General features: G+C 42.4%; 4 non-coding genes across 4 annotated transcripts; all 4 read left to right on the top strand.

Annotated features, from left to right (window-relative positions):
* Positions 1-2223: 2223 nt before the first annotated feature.
* Positions 2224-2406, top strand: LOC140302706 (U2 spliceosomal RNA). Its single transcript, XR_011915150.1, has one exon. It is a non-coding gene; the product is annotated as a U2 spliceosomal RNA (small nuclear RNA).
* A 411-nt stretch (positions 2407-2817) lies between these two features.
* Positions 2818-2930, top strand: LOC140302600 (U5 spliceosomal RNA). The gene has a single exon (XR_011915054.1). It is a non-coding gene; the product is annotated as a U5 spliceosomal RNA (small nuclear RNA).
* A 2200-nt stretch (positions 2931-5130) lies between these two features.
* On the top strand, positions 5131-5313 carry LOC140302705 (U2 spliceosomal RNA). Its single transcript, XR_011915149.1, has one exon. It is a non-coding gene; the product is annotated as a U2 spliceosomal RNA (small nuclear RNA).
* A 411-nt stretch (positions 5314-5724) lies between these two features.
* On the top strand, positions 5725-5837 carry LOC140302599 (U5 spliceosomal RNA). Its single transcript, XR_011915053.1, has one exon. It is a non-coding gene; the product is annotated as a U5 spliceosomal RNA (small nuclear RNA).
* Positions 5838-12613: the final 6776 nt, after the last annotated feature.

The following is a 12613-nucleotide window of genomic DNA, read 5'->3' as shown; positions in this document are numbered from 1 at the left end:
TCTTGCAGCCGAACACCTCCGCTTCCGCTTTTGATGGTATATATTCGGGCATTCGAACCTTTTCTTACCCGTTTTTTGCAAACTATGGTCGGCCATTCACAGCTTCCTCTCCACCATACTTGTATGGTGGGATATTCACACCCACTTTTTTTCACCGCATTTCATAGATTATGGTTGGAAATTCTCAACCACTCTCATCCGTAGACCTCTCCTCCCGCTTTTGTTAATATATTTGAACTTTAGTTGGACATTCACACCTTCTTGCAGCATAACCACCTCCTCTTCCCTGTTTTGATCATGTATGGTCTGGCAATACTACCTTTTCTCACCCGTTTGTGAGTAATTATGGCTGGACATTCACACCTACTTGCAGCCGAACACCACCTCTCTCGCTGTTGATGATGGATGGACCGGCATTCTTACCTTTTCTAACACATTTTTCAACAATTATGGTCGGAGATTCACACCTTCTCACAGCCGAACAACTCCGCTCCCGCATTTGATGGTGTATAGTCAGGAATTCTCACCTTTTCTCATCAGCTTTTTGCAATTTATGATCTGACATTCACACCTACTTGCAGTCGAACAGCTCTGCTCCCGCTTTTGATTATGTTTGGTTGGATATTCGAACCTTTTCTTAACTGCTTTTTACAACCTTTGGTCGGACGTTCACACCTTCTTGCAGCCGAACACCTCCGCTTCCGCTTTTGATGGTGTATATTCGGGCATACGAACGTTTTCTTACCCGCTTTTTACAAACCATGGTCGGACTTTCACACCTTCTCTTAGCTGAACAACTCCGCTCCCTCTTTTAATTGTGTACAGTCGGGTATTTTAACCTTTTCTTACCCGCTTTTTACCAACTATGGTCGGACATTCACACCTTCTTACAGCGGAACACCTCCGCTCCCTCTTTTGATGGTGTATGTTCGGGCATTGGCACCTTTTCTTACCCGCTTTTTACAAACTATGCTCGGACATTCAAACCTTCTTGCAGCTGAACACCTCCACTCCTGCTTATGATCATGTGCGGTTTGATTTTCGAAAAATTTCTTTAATTTTCTCTAGCAATTATTGAAGGACATTCAGACCTTCTTGCAGCTGAACACCTCCACTCCCTCTTTTGATCATACATTGTCGGGCATTCGCACCTTATCTTACCCGCTTTTTACAAACTTTAGTCGAACATTCACACCTTTTTGCAGCTGAACCACCTCCGCTCCCTGTTTTGATCATGTATGGTCTGGCAATACTACCTTTTCTTACCCATTTGTGAGTAATTATGGCTGGACATTCCCACCTACTTGCAGCCGAACACCACCTCTCCCGCTTTTGATGATGTATCGACCGGCATTCTTACCTTTTATAATACATTTTTCAGCAATTATGGTCGGAGATTCACACCTACTCACAGCCGAACAACTCCGCTCCCGCATTTGATGATGTATAGTCAGGCATTCTCACCCTTTCTCATCAGCTTTTTGCAAATTATGATCTGACATTCACACCTACTTACAGTTGAACAGCTCTGCTCCCGCTTATGATTATGTTTGGATGGATATTCAAACCTTTTCTTAACTGCTTTTTAGAAACTTTGGTTGGGCGTTCACACCTTCTTGCAGCCGAACACCTCCGCTTCCGCATTTCATGGTGTATAGTCGGGCATTCTCACCCTTTCTCATCAGCTTTTTACAAATTATGGTCGGACATTCACACCTACTTGCAGCCGAATACTTCCGCTCCACCTTTTAGTGATGTATGGTTGGCATTTGCACCTTTTCTTACCTTCTTTTTATACTGATTGCTGAAGATTAAGTTGTTCTTTCTAAAACTACAAAATTTTTTTAATTGTTCAAACTCGATTTGAAGTGGATAAATAAGGAGGACAAACGGTTTTAAGTCAGGCTGATAGAAGGAATTAATTTTATAGCAAAATCTGTATTTCGTCATATGTCGAGAGATGCTTATTGCTGAAGAAGTTTTTTCTCATTCTACAAAGTACAACGTTGTATCAGTTAAGTCTGGCCTGGGTAAAACACTGATGGGTATTTCTGACATGCAATCATGAGGCTTTCCATCTGTGGGGTAGGTAGCAGTGTGGATGGATTAAGTGTAGCACATCTCTCGACAACAAGGTGTGGCTGTGAAAGAAGAACAGTTATGTAGGAGAGATGTCTGGTAAAGATATTTTGTTAAGTAACCATATCACAGCCACTGTATGAGGTACCTTAAGTGTTAATGGGTGAAATAACACCATAAAGACTCAGTTTAATATCTGATATGTCCTCTATACGAGGACTACATATTAAATGGATTTTTAGCAATAGGAGTTGAAAAAGGAGCTTGCTCCGTTCACTCCAAGCATCGACCCGGTACTGCAGTGCCACTGGGAACGGTGCGCTCTTCTCTGCTCTTGTGCAAAAGCAAACAGCGGTGCAGGATGGAAGTTTCAGGGAGCCCAAGATGAAACTTTCTTTTAATCTGCTGAGAAAAGAGAGTGAATGCGAAGTGGACTTTAACACGACTCTGGGAGCGAGCCGATTGCGGGCTAACCGGGAGAATTGCTTGAAAGAAACGCGACACCGAATGAGCGGTCAGAACAAAGCCTCAATACGGTGTTCCCGTGGTGTTTGTGGCTGCCTTGTCTTTTGCACAGAGTAAAAGACAAGGCAGCCATCGAATAGGGCCCGATTGTTCCTACTTGGTCAGCCGAGGAGCAAGGGGGGGGAGCAAGCGTCTCAACCAAGCAAAGCTCACCATGGGGAAGGTGGCTATGCCAACTAGCCTGATGCCCTGCTCCCGCAGTGATGGATAATCGTACTCTGGTTTCTCTTCATAACGTACAAGTCTTTCGCCTTTTACTAAACACTTCCGTGGAGAGCAGCACTAATGAGTTGTTTCTAATTTTGGCAGGCTTTACCTTTGCGGGTGAAGCCCTTTCTGTCTGTGAAAAAGAAATCTTGTTACTGTGCAGAGTGACTTCTCTGAGTAGAGTTGCCTTACTTGTTGCGACTGTGCCGATGTTGCTTGATTGGTGCTCGCTGGAGCGTGCGGGAGTGCAAAGTTATGCTATTTAAGGGCTGAAGAGTGCTCAGTGCAGCGGGTGGGCGGAGGTGCAAAGTGACACTCTGGCCACCTATGGCCATAAAAAGAACACCGCTACAAGTGCGCATTGTGCCAGGAAGGGCCCTCGGACGTGAACCAGTGGACAGTTATTGCTTCTCTGCCTTCTGCTATTGCTTGGACCTTTTTTTCTTGTGACTCCGGCTCCTTCGTCCGAGTGAGCACAGAGGCGATGCTTCTTTGTGGCTGCGTCCTTGGCCTGCAGCCTCTTGGGCTGTTGCTACTGCCATCTGGATCACAGCCACGGGGGGAATCTGCTTGTGCCTTCTTACCAGCAAGTTTCTTGAGGTCCATATGGCGTCTTTGATGGCGGCCAGGGTGAGCCACCTTTTGACAAATGAGATTAACCAAGTTAAAATTGCTTTGTCCTTCATATTTATCAATGTCTAGATCGACTTCAACAAAGAAAAACATTGTATTTTGCAGTAGAAGAAAGTGCAACACTGAAGGACGAGGAATCCGAGAATAAGCTTCTTTTCATACGTTCTGCACGATTTGGGATTTTATGTATAAAATGAATTCCTTCACTCAAACCAAGTGGAAACTGCTTTGTCCTTCATATTTATCAATGTCTAGATCGATTTCAACAAAGAAAAACGTTGAGGACATTCACACCTACTTGCAGTCGAACAGCTCTGCTCCCGCTTTAGATTATGTTTGGTTGGATATTCGAACCTTTTCTTAACTGCTTTTTACAAACTTTGGTCGGACATTCACACCTTCTTGCAGCCGAACACCTCCGCTTCCGCTTTTGATGGTATATATTCGGGCATTCGAACCTTTTCTTACCCGTTTTTTGCAAACTATGGTCGGCCATTCACAGCTTCCTCTCCACCATACTTGTATGGTGGGATATTCACACCCACTTTTTTTCACCGCATTTCATAGATTATGGTTGGAAATTCTCAACCACTCTCATCCGTAGACCTCTCCTCCCGCTTTTGTTAATATATTTGAACTTTAGTTGGACATTCACACCTTCTTGCAGCTGAACCACCTCCTCTTCCCTGTTTTGATCATGTATGGTCTGGCAATACTACCTTTTCTCACCCGTTTGTGAGTAATTATGGCTGGACATTCCCACCTACTTGCAGCCGAACACCACCTCTCCCGCTTTTGATGATGTATCGACCGGCATTCTTACCTTTTATAATACATTTTTCAGCAATTATGGTCGGAGATTCACACCTACTCACAGCCGAACAACTCCGCTCCCGCATTTGATGATGTATAGTCGGGCATTCTCACCCTTTCTCATCAGCTTTTTGCAAATTATGATCTGACATTCACACCTACTTACAGTCGAACAGCTCTGCTCCCGCTTATGATTATGTTTGGATGGATATTCAAACCTTTTCTTAACTGCTTTTTAGAAACTTTGGTCGGGCGTTTACACCTTCTTGCAGCCGAACACCTCCGCTTCCGCATTTCATGGTGTATAGTCGGGCATTCTCACCCTTTCTCATCAGCTTTTTACAAATTATGGTCGGACATTCACACCTACTTGCAGCCGAATACTTCCGCTCCACCTTTTAGTGATGTATGGTTGGCATTTGCACCTTATCTTACCTTCTTTTTATACTGATTGCTGAAGATTAAGTTGTTCTTTCTAAAACTACAACATTTTTTTAATTGTTCAAACTCGATTTGAAGTGGATAAATAAGGAGGACAAACGGTTTTAAGTCAGGCTGATAGAAGGAATTAATTTTATAGCAAAATCTGTATTTCGTCATATGTCGAGAGATGCTTATTGCTGAAGAAGTTTTTTCTCATTCTACAAAGTACAACGTTGTATCAGTTAAGTCTGGCCTGGGTAAAACACTGATGGGTATTTCTGACATGCAATCATGAGGCTTTCCATCTGTGGGGTAGGTAGCAGTGTGGATGGATTAAGTGTAGCACATCTCTCGACAACAAGGTGTGGCTGTGAAAGAAGAACAGTTATGTAGGAGAGATGTCTGGTAAAGATATTTTGTTAAGTAACCATATCACAGCCACTGTATGAGGTACCTTAAGTGTTAATGGGTGAAATAACACCATAAAGACTCAGTTTAATATCTGATATGTCCTCTATACGAGGACTACATATTAAATGGATTTTTAGCAATAGGAGTTGAAAAAGGAGCTTGCTCCGTTCACTCCAAGCATCGACCCGGTACTGCAGTGCCACTGGGAACGGTGCGCTCTTCTCTGCTCTTGTGCAAAAGCAAACAGCGGTGCAGGATGGAAGTTTCAGGGAGCCCAAGATGAAACTTTCTTTTAATCTGCTGAGAAAAGAGAGTGAATGCGAAGTGGACTTTAACACGAATCTGGGAGCGAGCCAATTGCGGGCTAACCGGGAGAATTGCTTGAAAGAAACGCGACACCGAATGAGCGGTCAGAACAAAGCCTCAATACGGTGTTCCCGTGGTGTTTGTGGCTGCCTTGTCTTTTGCACAGAGTAAAAGACAAGGCAGCCATCGAATAGGGCCCGATTGTTCCTACTTGGTCAGCTGAGGAGAAAGGGGGGGGAGCAAGCATCTCAACCAAGCAAAGCCTACCATGGGGAAGGTGGCTATGCCAACTAGCCTGATGCCCTGCTCCCGCAGTGATGGATAATCGTACTCTGGTTTCTCTTCATAACGTACAAGTCTTTCGCCTTTTACTAAACACTTCCGTGGAGAGCAGCACTAATGAGTTGTTTCTAATTTTGGCAGGCTTTACCTTTGCGGGTGAAGCCCTTTCTGTCTGTGAAAAAGAAATCTTGTTACTGTGCAGAGTGACTTCTCTGAGTAGAGTTGCCTTACTTGTTGCGACTGTGCCGATGTTGCTTGAATGGTGCTCGCTGGAGCGTGCGGGAGTGCAAAGTTATGCCATTTAAGGGCTGAAGAGTGCTCAGTGCAGCGGGTGGGCGGAGGTGCAAAGTGACACTCTGGCCACCTATGGCCATAAAAAGAACACTGCTACAAGTGCGCATTGTGCCAGGAAGGGCCCTCGGACGTGAACCAGTGGACAGTTATTGCTTCTCTGCCTTCTGCTATTGCTTGGACCTTTTTTTCGTGTGACTCCGGCTCCCTCGTCCGAGTGAGCACAGAGGCGATGCTTCTTTGTGGCTGCGTCCTTGGCCTGCAGCCTCTTGGGCTGTTGCTACTGCCATCTGGATCACAGCCACGGGGGGAATCTGCTTGTGCCTTCTTACCAGCAAGTTTCTTGAGGTCCATATGGCGTCTTTGATGGCGGCCAGGGTGAGCCACCTTTTGACAAATTCCTCTTTCCTGAGGTTCTGATTTTGACTCACCCCATAAAGCACCAGTTGTGCTGACAGGACCTCTCTTGCTGGTAAGTACGGGAAATTTAAGGAGTCGGCTGTTGCCCACAAGTCCACAGCAGCACTGCACTCCCAGAAGAAATGCCTCACCGTCTCAGGCGCGCCACAACCTGGACGGGGGCAGGTGGCCGTCGCCGACATACCCCTGGAGTGCATGACCTGACTGGGAGAATCTCGTGAGCCACCATCCATGACAAATCCCAAAGTCTGTTCAGAAGAGCTGAAAGGTTCACACTGCGCCAAACTGTTGAGGGCTCGCCAAGAGTGAGCCCAAGCACTGGACTCACTGGGGCCTGCTCCTGCACAACAGAGAGCAAAGATCGATGGCACGTTAAAACTTGTACATCTTCTTGTTCTAAATTAAAATGGTTTAAAATTGTCTTTATAAAAGCATAACTTTTTGTTAGATTAAAAGACACAGGTACTTTCAGGTCTGATGGTAAAAGTCGTAATCTTCTCATGTAGGCCCCCATCCATAATCTTGCCATTGCAGCTGCCGCTGGGTTTTTGGATGGGTTAATTGCACACTTTAATTGGACAGAGGTAAAGAGACTTCCTAAAAACAAATACAGATCTGGTACTGCTTTCCCTCCCTTCACTTTTGGCTTCTTCAGTACTTCCCTCCTCAACCTTTCCCATTTGGAGTTCCATAAAAAATAAAAGATGGATCGTTCCAGGTCTAAAATAATTTATTTTTAGAATAAGTAAATGAATAAAGTTTTGTCTAGCAGGTCAAATATGTGCAAAATACAATCAACAGGGCAATCTAAGACCAAAACGAAGATAATTCCCTAAGCCAGTGTATCTTTTTCAACATATTTGTTTGGATTTCATTATTTCATTATTGTGTAGATTTCATTGAACTAAATTAATGTTAAGGGAAACGATTCTGCTCAGTGACAACAGAGGTTTTTACCAAATGGACTGAAATATTTCCATGTGCACAAGCCGATGCACTCTCAGTAGCAAAAGCACGGGTAAAATAAATCATTTCTAGATTTGAAATTCCTGAAAAGATCTTCAGTGATAATTTGACACACTGTGTAAACAACGTCATCTCACTGATGGCAAAGAACTTAAAATAGACCTTAGAAACGACTGTGCATATCATCCACAATCAGCAGGTTTCGTGGAGAGACACAATGGAATAATTAAGTCAAGACTGAAAAAAATCATGGAAGAAATGGGAAATATTGGGTTTACTGTTTACCATCCTAAAAATGCATCCTCCAACTAGCACAAGATGAACTCCATTTGAGAAAAGGTATGGAAGACCATTTGTACTCCCACAGTCAAAACACAGTCATCAACTGACATGATGAAGAAAAAAAGAAAAAGAGAAGAAACCTTAGCAGTATACAAATATTAACAAGTAGAGAGATCTCTTCTGTTTAGTCTGTTCCAGGTGAACCGGTGAAGGAATCTCTGAAGACAGTAAAACCCGGGGACTGGATCATCATCAAAGTGATAAAGAAAAAGAACTGGTCCAGCCCAATGGGGGGAAGGTCCATTTCAGGTACTACTTACATCACCCACAGCAGCTGAAGGACTTCTTGGATTCACTTATCACATTGTACCACGACCTTCAGAAGTAGGGAAAGATTATTTACCCACCACTGTTTTCTGAGGCAAAAGTCTGACTACAAAGGGGAATTCTCTCAACAGGAGGGGGTTCATCTCAACCTCAGTGAAGAAAACAACGGCTAACATGAGAACATAGGGTGTGACTAAAATAACCATACAGAGTACCACCACTGTCCCCTTGACATAGAAAGTGCCACACTAGTAATAACATTTATTTAAACTTGGAGATAAATGGAGAAAATAATCTCATATACAATAGCTGAGACAAAAAAAAACAAAAAACTTTTGAAGACACGATTAAAACAACATTTAGAACATACAATAAGCTTAAAAGGAGTGACAAAGCTGCGACTGCGAAGGCATAGAAGTCTAATTAAAAACAGGAGCAGTAGGACAGACTTTTCTGAAATCTGAGTAAGCTCTGGGAATAAAATTTAGATAATGATCAGACTTGGCCTTTCTTATTTCTGCTGTACCTTTATTTCTAAGCTTCCTAAAAGCAAGGCAATGACCCGGGTCCCTCATATGCCCAGCTAGCATCCAAGGTTTATTTATTTTTTAAGTAAAGAAGACAGTTCTGACGAAAGCCAGGGACTAGACCTGTTCTAAGTTCTATACTTTTTAAAAGGGGCGTGTTTATCAACTATGGAATTAGAAGATTTACAAAAATGGTCAAGTGCTAGATCTTCATCTGGGATTTTAACAGTGTCATGAGTATAACTATTCAACAGATCAGTTAAAAAAAAATCCTGCTCATGGAGATGTTTCAGGATCTGGATACCAAGCGTGGACCTAATGTTTTCATTTTTGCAATTCTGATACAGGCTATTGAGCAGTGATAACTAACACCAAGTTCAGATACTGCAGATTTTCTACCTTTGATTTGTTAAGATTGAGCCAATCAGGGACAACCTTGAAGGATCTCTTAAGATTGGTTTTGTAGGATCAGTAATTACCTGAGAAAGGTTGATATTGGTACACACCTTTTTTAAATGATCAGAGGCAGAGTTCAACTTGTTTAAATTAAAATTGCCACACAGAGATTGGGTTTAGGCCACATGCACACAGAATGACATCAACAAATATAAGAAATATTAAACATTTACACATAGATTTTTGAATACATGTAGAGGAATGATACTTTGAAATGTGCTCATTGCGGAGTTATGATGAGTTGAGTAATGAACTATTCTGGGAAAGAGGTTCTATTCCCAGCATCATGATGGACACTCCTGATATAGAAGGTTTCGCTAACGCATTGGAATTGTTGTACTATTTTCATATGCATGTGCAATGAAGAATTGCTTGCTGCTGATAAATGCAAAGAAGAACAGCTTACACATAGATGCTCACATATAGGCTGCTGAATGCAACGAAGACCTGCTTATCCAGTAAAGTTCAATGTCAATGTGTAATATTCAATTAGGATTTGCAAAACAGTGAAGTTAAACAATGAATGGGTCCATAGTCGGTATGACAAGACTAAAGGAATATTTACCTGGGTGTACGTTCAAACAGAGATGAGAAAATTGCGATAAATAATTGTTTGTTTGTTTGTTAGTATGTATATGAATGTTATGTGTATAAACTGTGTTGAGTTGTAGTTACTCAGTAGTGTCTCAGTGAAACAACCGACGGGGGAAGCCTTGCGGTGACAACAAAAGCAGTGTTTTACTGATCAGTCAAGTTGCTCCAGTGTACTCCATACAAACTGGTTGGTTACTGAAGGGATAGAAAATGGGGAATACTTGTTTTAAAGCAAACAAGGAATTAGATGGGAAAAATACATGTTTTAACGGGACCCAGACAATATTAAATACTCAGACAGATGGGAGAAGAAGTGTAGTTTTGTAGGAAATCACAAAATTATTACATAAAATTAGTGAAATCAATTGAAGAATGCCTTTCTGAAGAGCTGTTTACCACAGATGAGCAGCTTTGCGACCAAGCACATTGTAGATCGCTTTACTGCCAAAATGATCTAATTTAATGGATTGGTTTAGACATGCATAACAGCATTTTAAGAACAAAGAGAGAAACAAAAAGGGACAACGCTTCATGGTGGAAGGTGATGTATAAATAACTGTGTATATGATGAAGGAGAGACCATTTGAGCACCACAGCCATTTCGCAGCACAGGGACAGCAGTCCAAGTTAAAGGATCTCCCACGTGGTATCACCTGTCACACTGTGTCAAGGCATCAAAAGAAGAAAAAATCACCAAACTCAAGGACAAAGAGACGAAGACTCCGGTGAACGAAGAGAGAGGACTGACAAACCAGAAATACAAAAGGATGCTCGATATCAAGATCCAAAAGAAGAGGCTAACAATGCCACGAACACTTACGATGCTGGGAATGATGCCAGCAATGAACAGAGAAGAAGATTCAGTGTCATCAATCTGCAACACGTGCCTCTAATGAGGGGGTGAATATAGAATCCTCAACGATTACAACGTCTCTGGGAACTGTGACAACAACAAGGTTTAAACCATTTTGATATATATTGTAACCTATTGGCAAAGGACTAGTGCTGAAAATGAGGTAAATCTAATCCACCACTGTCCTTGGTCTTCTGTAGGGTTTTTAAACTAAGGGTTTGTTTTTCCACAGAAATTTGGAGATGCATGAATCTAGTGACTTAAACCAAGTAGCAGATGGTTTTATGGGGATCATTGAGAACAAATAGTTAACTTTTGGTAGTATCATCATTTTAATGGTTGTAACTCTCCCCATAAGTGATATAGGTAAGGACTTCCAACGAGAGAGCTCGTCCTCTATTCTCTTTAATAATTGCACATAATTTAGCTTTGTTAGCTCTGAGAGCCTGGAGGAAATGTTTATGCCTAAATATCTAATATTTCCTGACTGTAAAGTGATCGCAGGTATATTCTGGACCCTACAGTTAATGGGCAGAACTGTGGTCTTAGACCAGTTGATAGAGTAGTCACAAAGTGCAGAGAATTTATTTATGAGTGTGATCGTGTGAGTGAGAGACATCTGTGAGTTCTGAAGGAAAAGTAATACATCATCAGCATAAAGACTTATTTTATGCTCAATATTTTGGGGTTGGATGCCTTTAATATTTCTATCTTGTCTGATAGCAGCTGCTAAAGGTTTGATGAAAATAGCAAAAAGTGAGGGAGAAAGTTGGTAACCCTGTCTTGTACCTCTCTGCAGACTGAAGCTTGGAGAAGTTTGATCATTTGTCCTGACACTTGCATTTGGGGAGCTATATAATATCCTTATCCAGTTGATGAAGTGTGACACAAACCCGAATTTGTTTAATGTTGCGAATAAAAATTTCCAGTTCACTCCATCAAATGCTTTTTCTGCATCTAGAGAGGCGATTATGGTTTCCAAGTTGTTGATGGTAGAATAGTCTATGAGAAAAAGCGGGTGAGAAAAGGTGCGAATGTCCAACCATACATGATCAAAAGCAGGAGTTGATGTGTTCGGCTACAAGAAGGTTTGAATGCCCGACCATAGTTTGTAAAAAGCGGGTAAGAAAAGGTTCAAATGCCCGAACATACACCATCAAAAGAGGGAGCGGAGGTGTTCCGCTGTAAGAAGGTGTGAATGTCTGACCGTAGATGGTAAAAAGCGGGTAAGAAAAGGTTAAAATATCCGACTGTACACAATCAATAGCGGGAGAGGAGTTTTTCGGCTAAAAGAAGGTGTGAAAGTCCGACCATGGTTTGTAAAAAGCGGGTAAGAAAAGGTTTGAATGCCCGAATATACACCATCAAAAGCGGAAGCGGAGGTGTTCGGCTGCAAGAAGGTGTGAACGTCCGACCAAAGTTTGTAAAACGCAGTTAAGAAAAGTTTCGAATATCCAACCAAACATAATCAAAAGCGGGAGCAGAGCTGTTCAACTGCAAGTAGGTGTGAATGTCAGATCATAATTTGCAAAAAGCTGATGAGAAAGGGTGAGAATGCCCGACTATACACCATCAAATGCGGGAGCGGAGTTGTTCGGCTGTGAGTAGGTGTGAATCTCCGACCATAATTGCTGAAAAATGTGTTATAAAAGGTAAGAATGCCGGTCCACACATCATCAAAAGCGAGAGAGGTGGTGTTCGGCTGCAAGTAGGTGTGAATGTCCGACTAAAGTTCAAATATATTAACAAAAGCGGGAGGAGAGGTCTTCGGATGAGAGTGGTTGAGAATTTCCAACCATAATCTATAAAATGCGGGGGAAAAAAAAGTGTGATAGAACACTAAAAGGTGGAGCGGAAGTGTTCGGCTGCAAGAAGGTGTGAATGTCCGACTATATTTCGTGAAAAGCAGGTGAAGCAAGGTCTGAATGCCCAACCTTACATCATCAAAAGCGAGATCAGAGGTGTTTGGCTGCAAGAAGGCCATAGTTTTGCCATAAGCGGGTAAGGTGCGAATGACCGACTAAATATAAACAAAAGTTGGGGCGGAGGACTTCGGATGCAAGTGGGTGTGAATATCTCACCATACAAGTATGGTGGAGAGGAAGCTGTGAATGGCCGACCATAGTTTGCGAAAAGCGGGTGAGAAAAGGTGCAAATGTCCAACCATACATGATCAAAACAGGTAGCGGAGGTGTTTGGTTGCGACAAGGTGTGAATG

Source organism: Leuresthes tenuis, unplaced genomic scaffold (assembly GCF_036924035.1).
Source record: "Leuresthes tenuis unplaced genomic scaffold, fLeuTen1.0.hap1 SCAF_2, whole genome shotgun sequence".
In the NCBI taxonomy this organism is placed as follows: Eukaryota; Metazoa; Chordata; class Actinopteri; order Atheriniformes; family Atherinopsidae; genus Leuresthes; species Leuresthes tenuis.
Note: the sequence above shows the minus strand (reverse complement) of the source record. Positions and strands in the feature narration are given on the sequence as shown.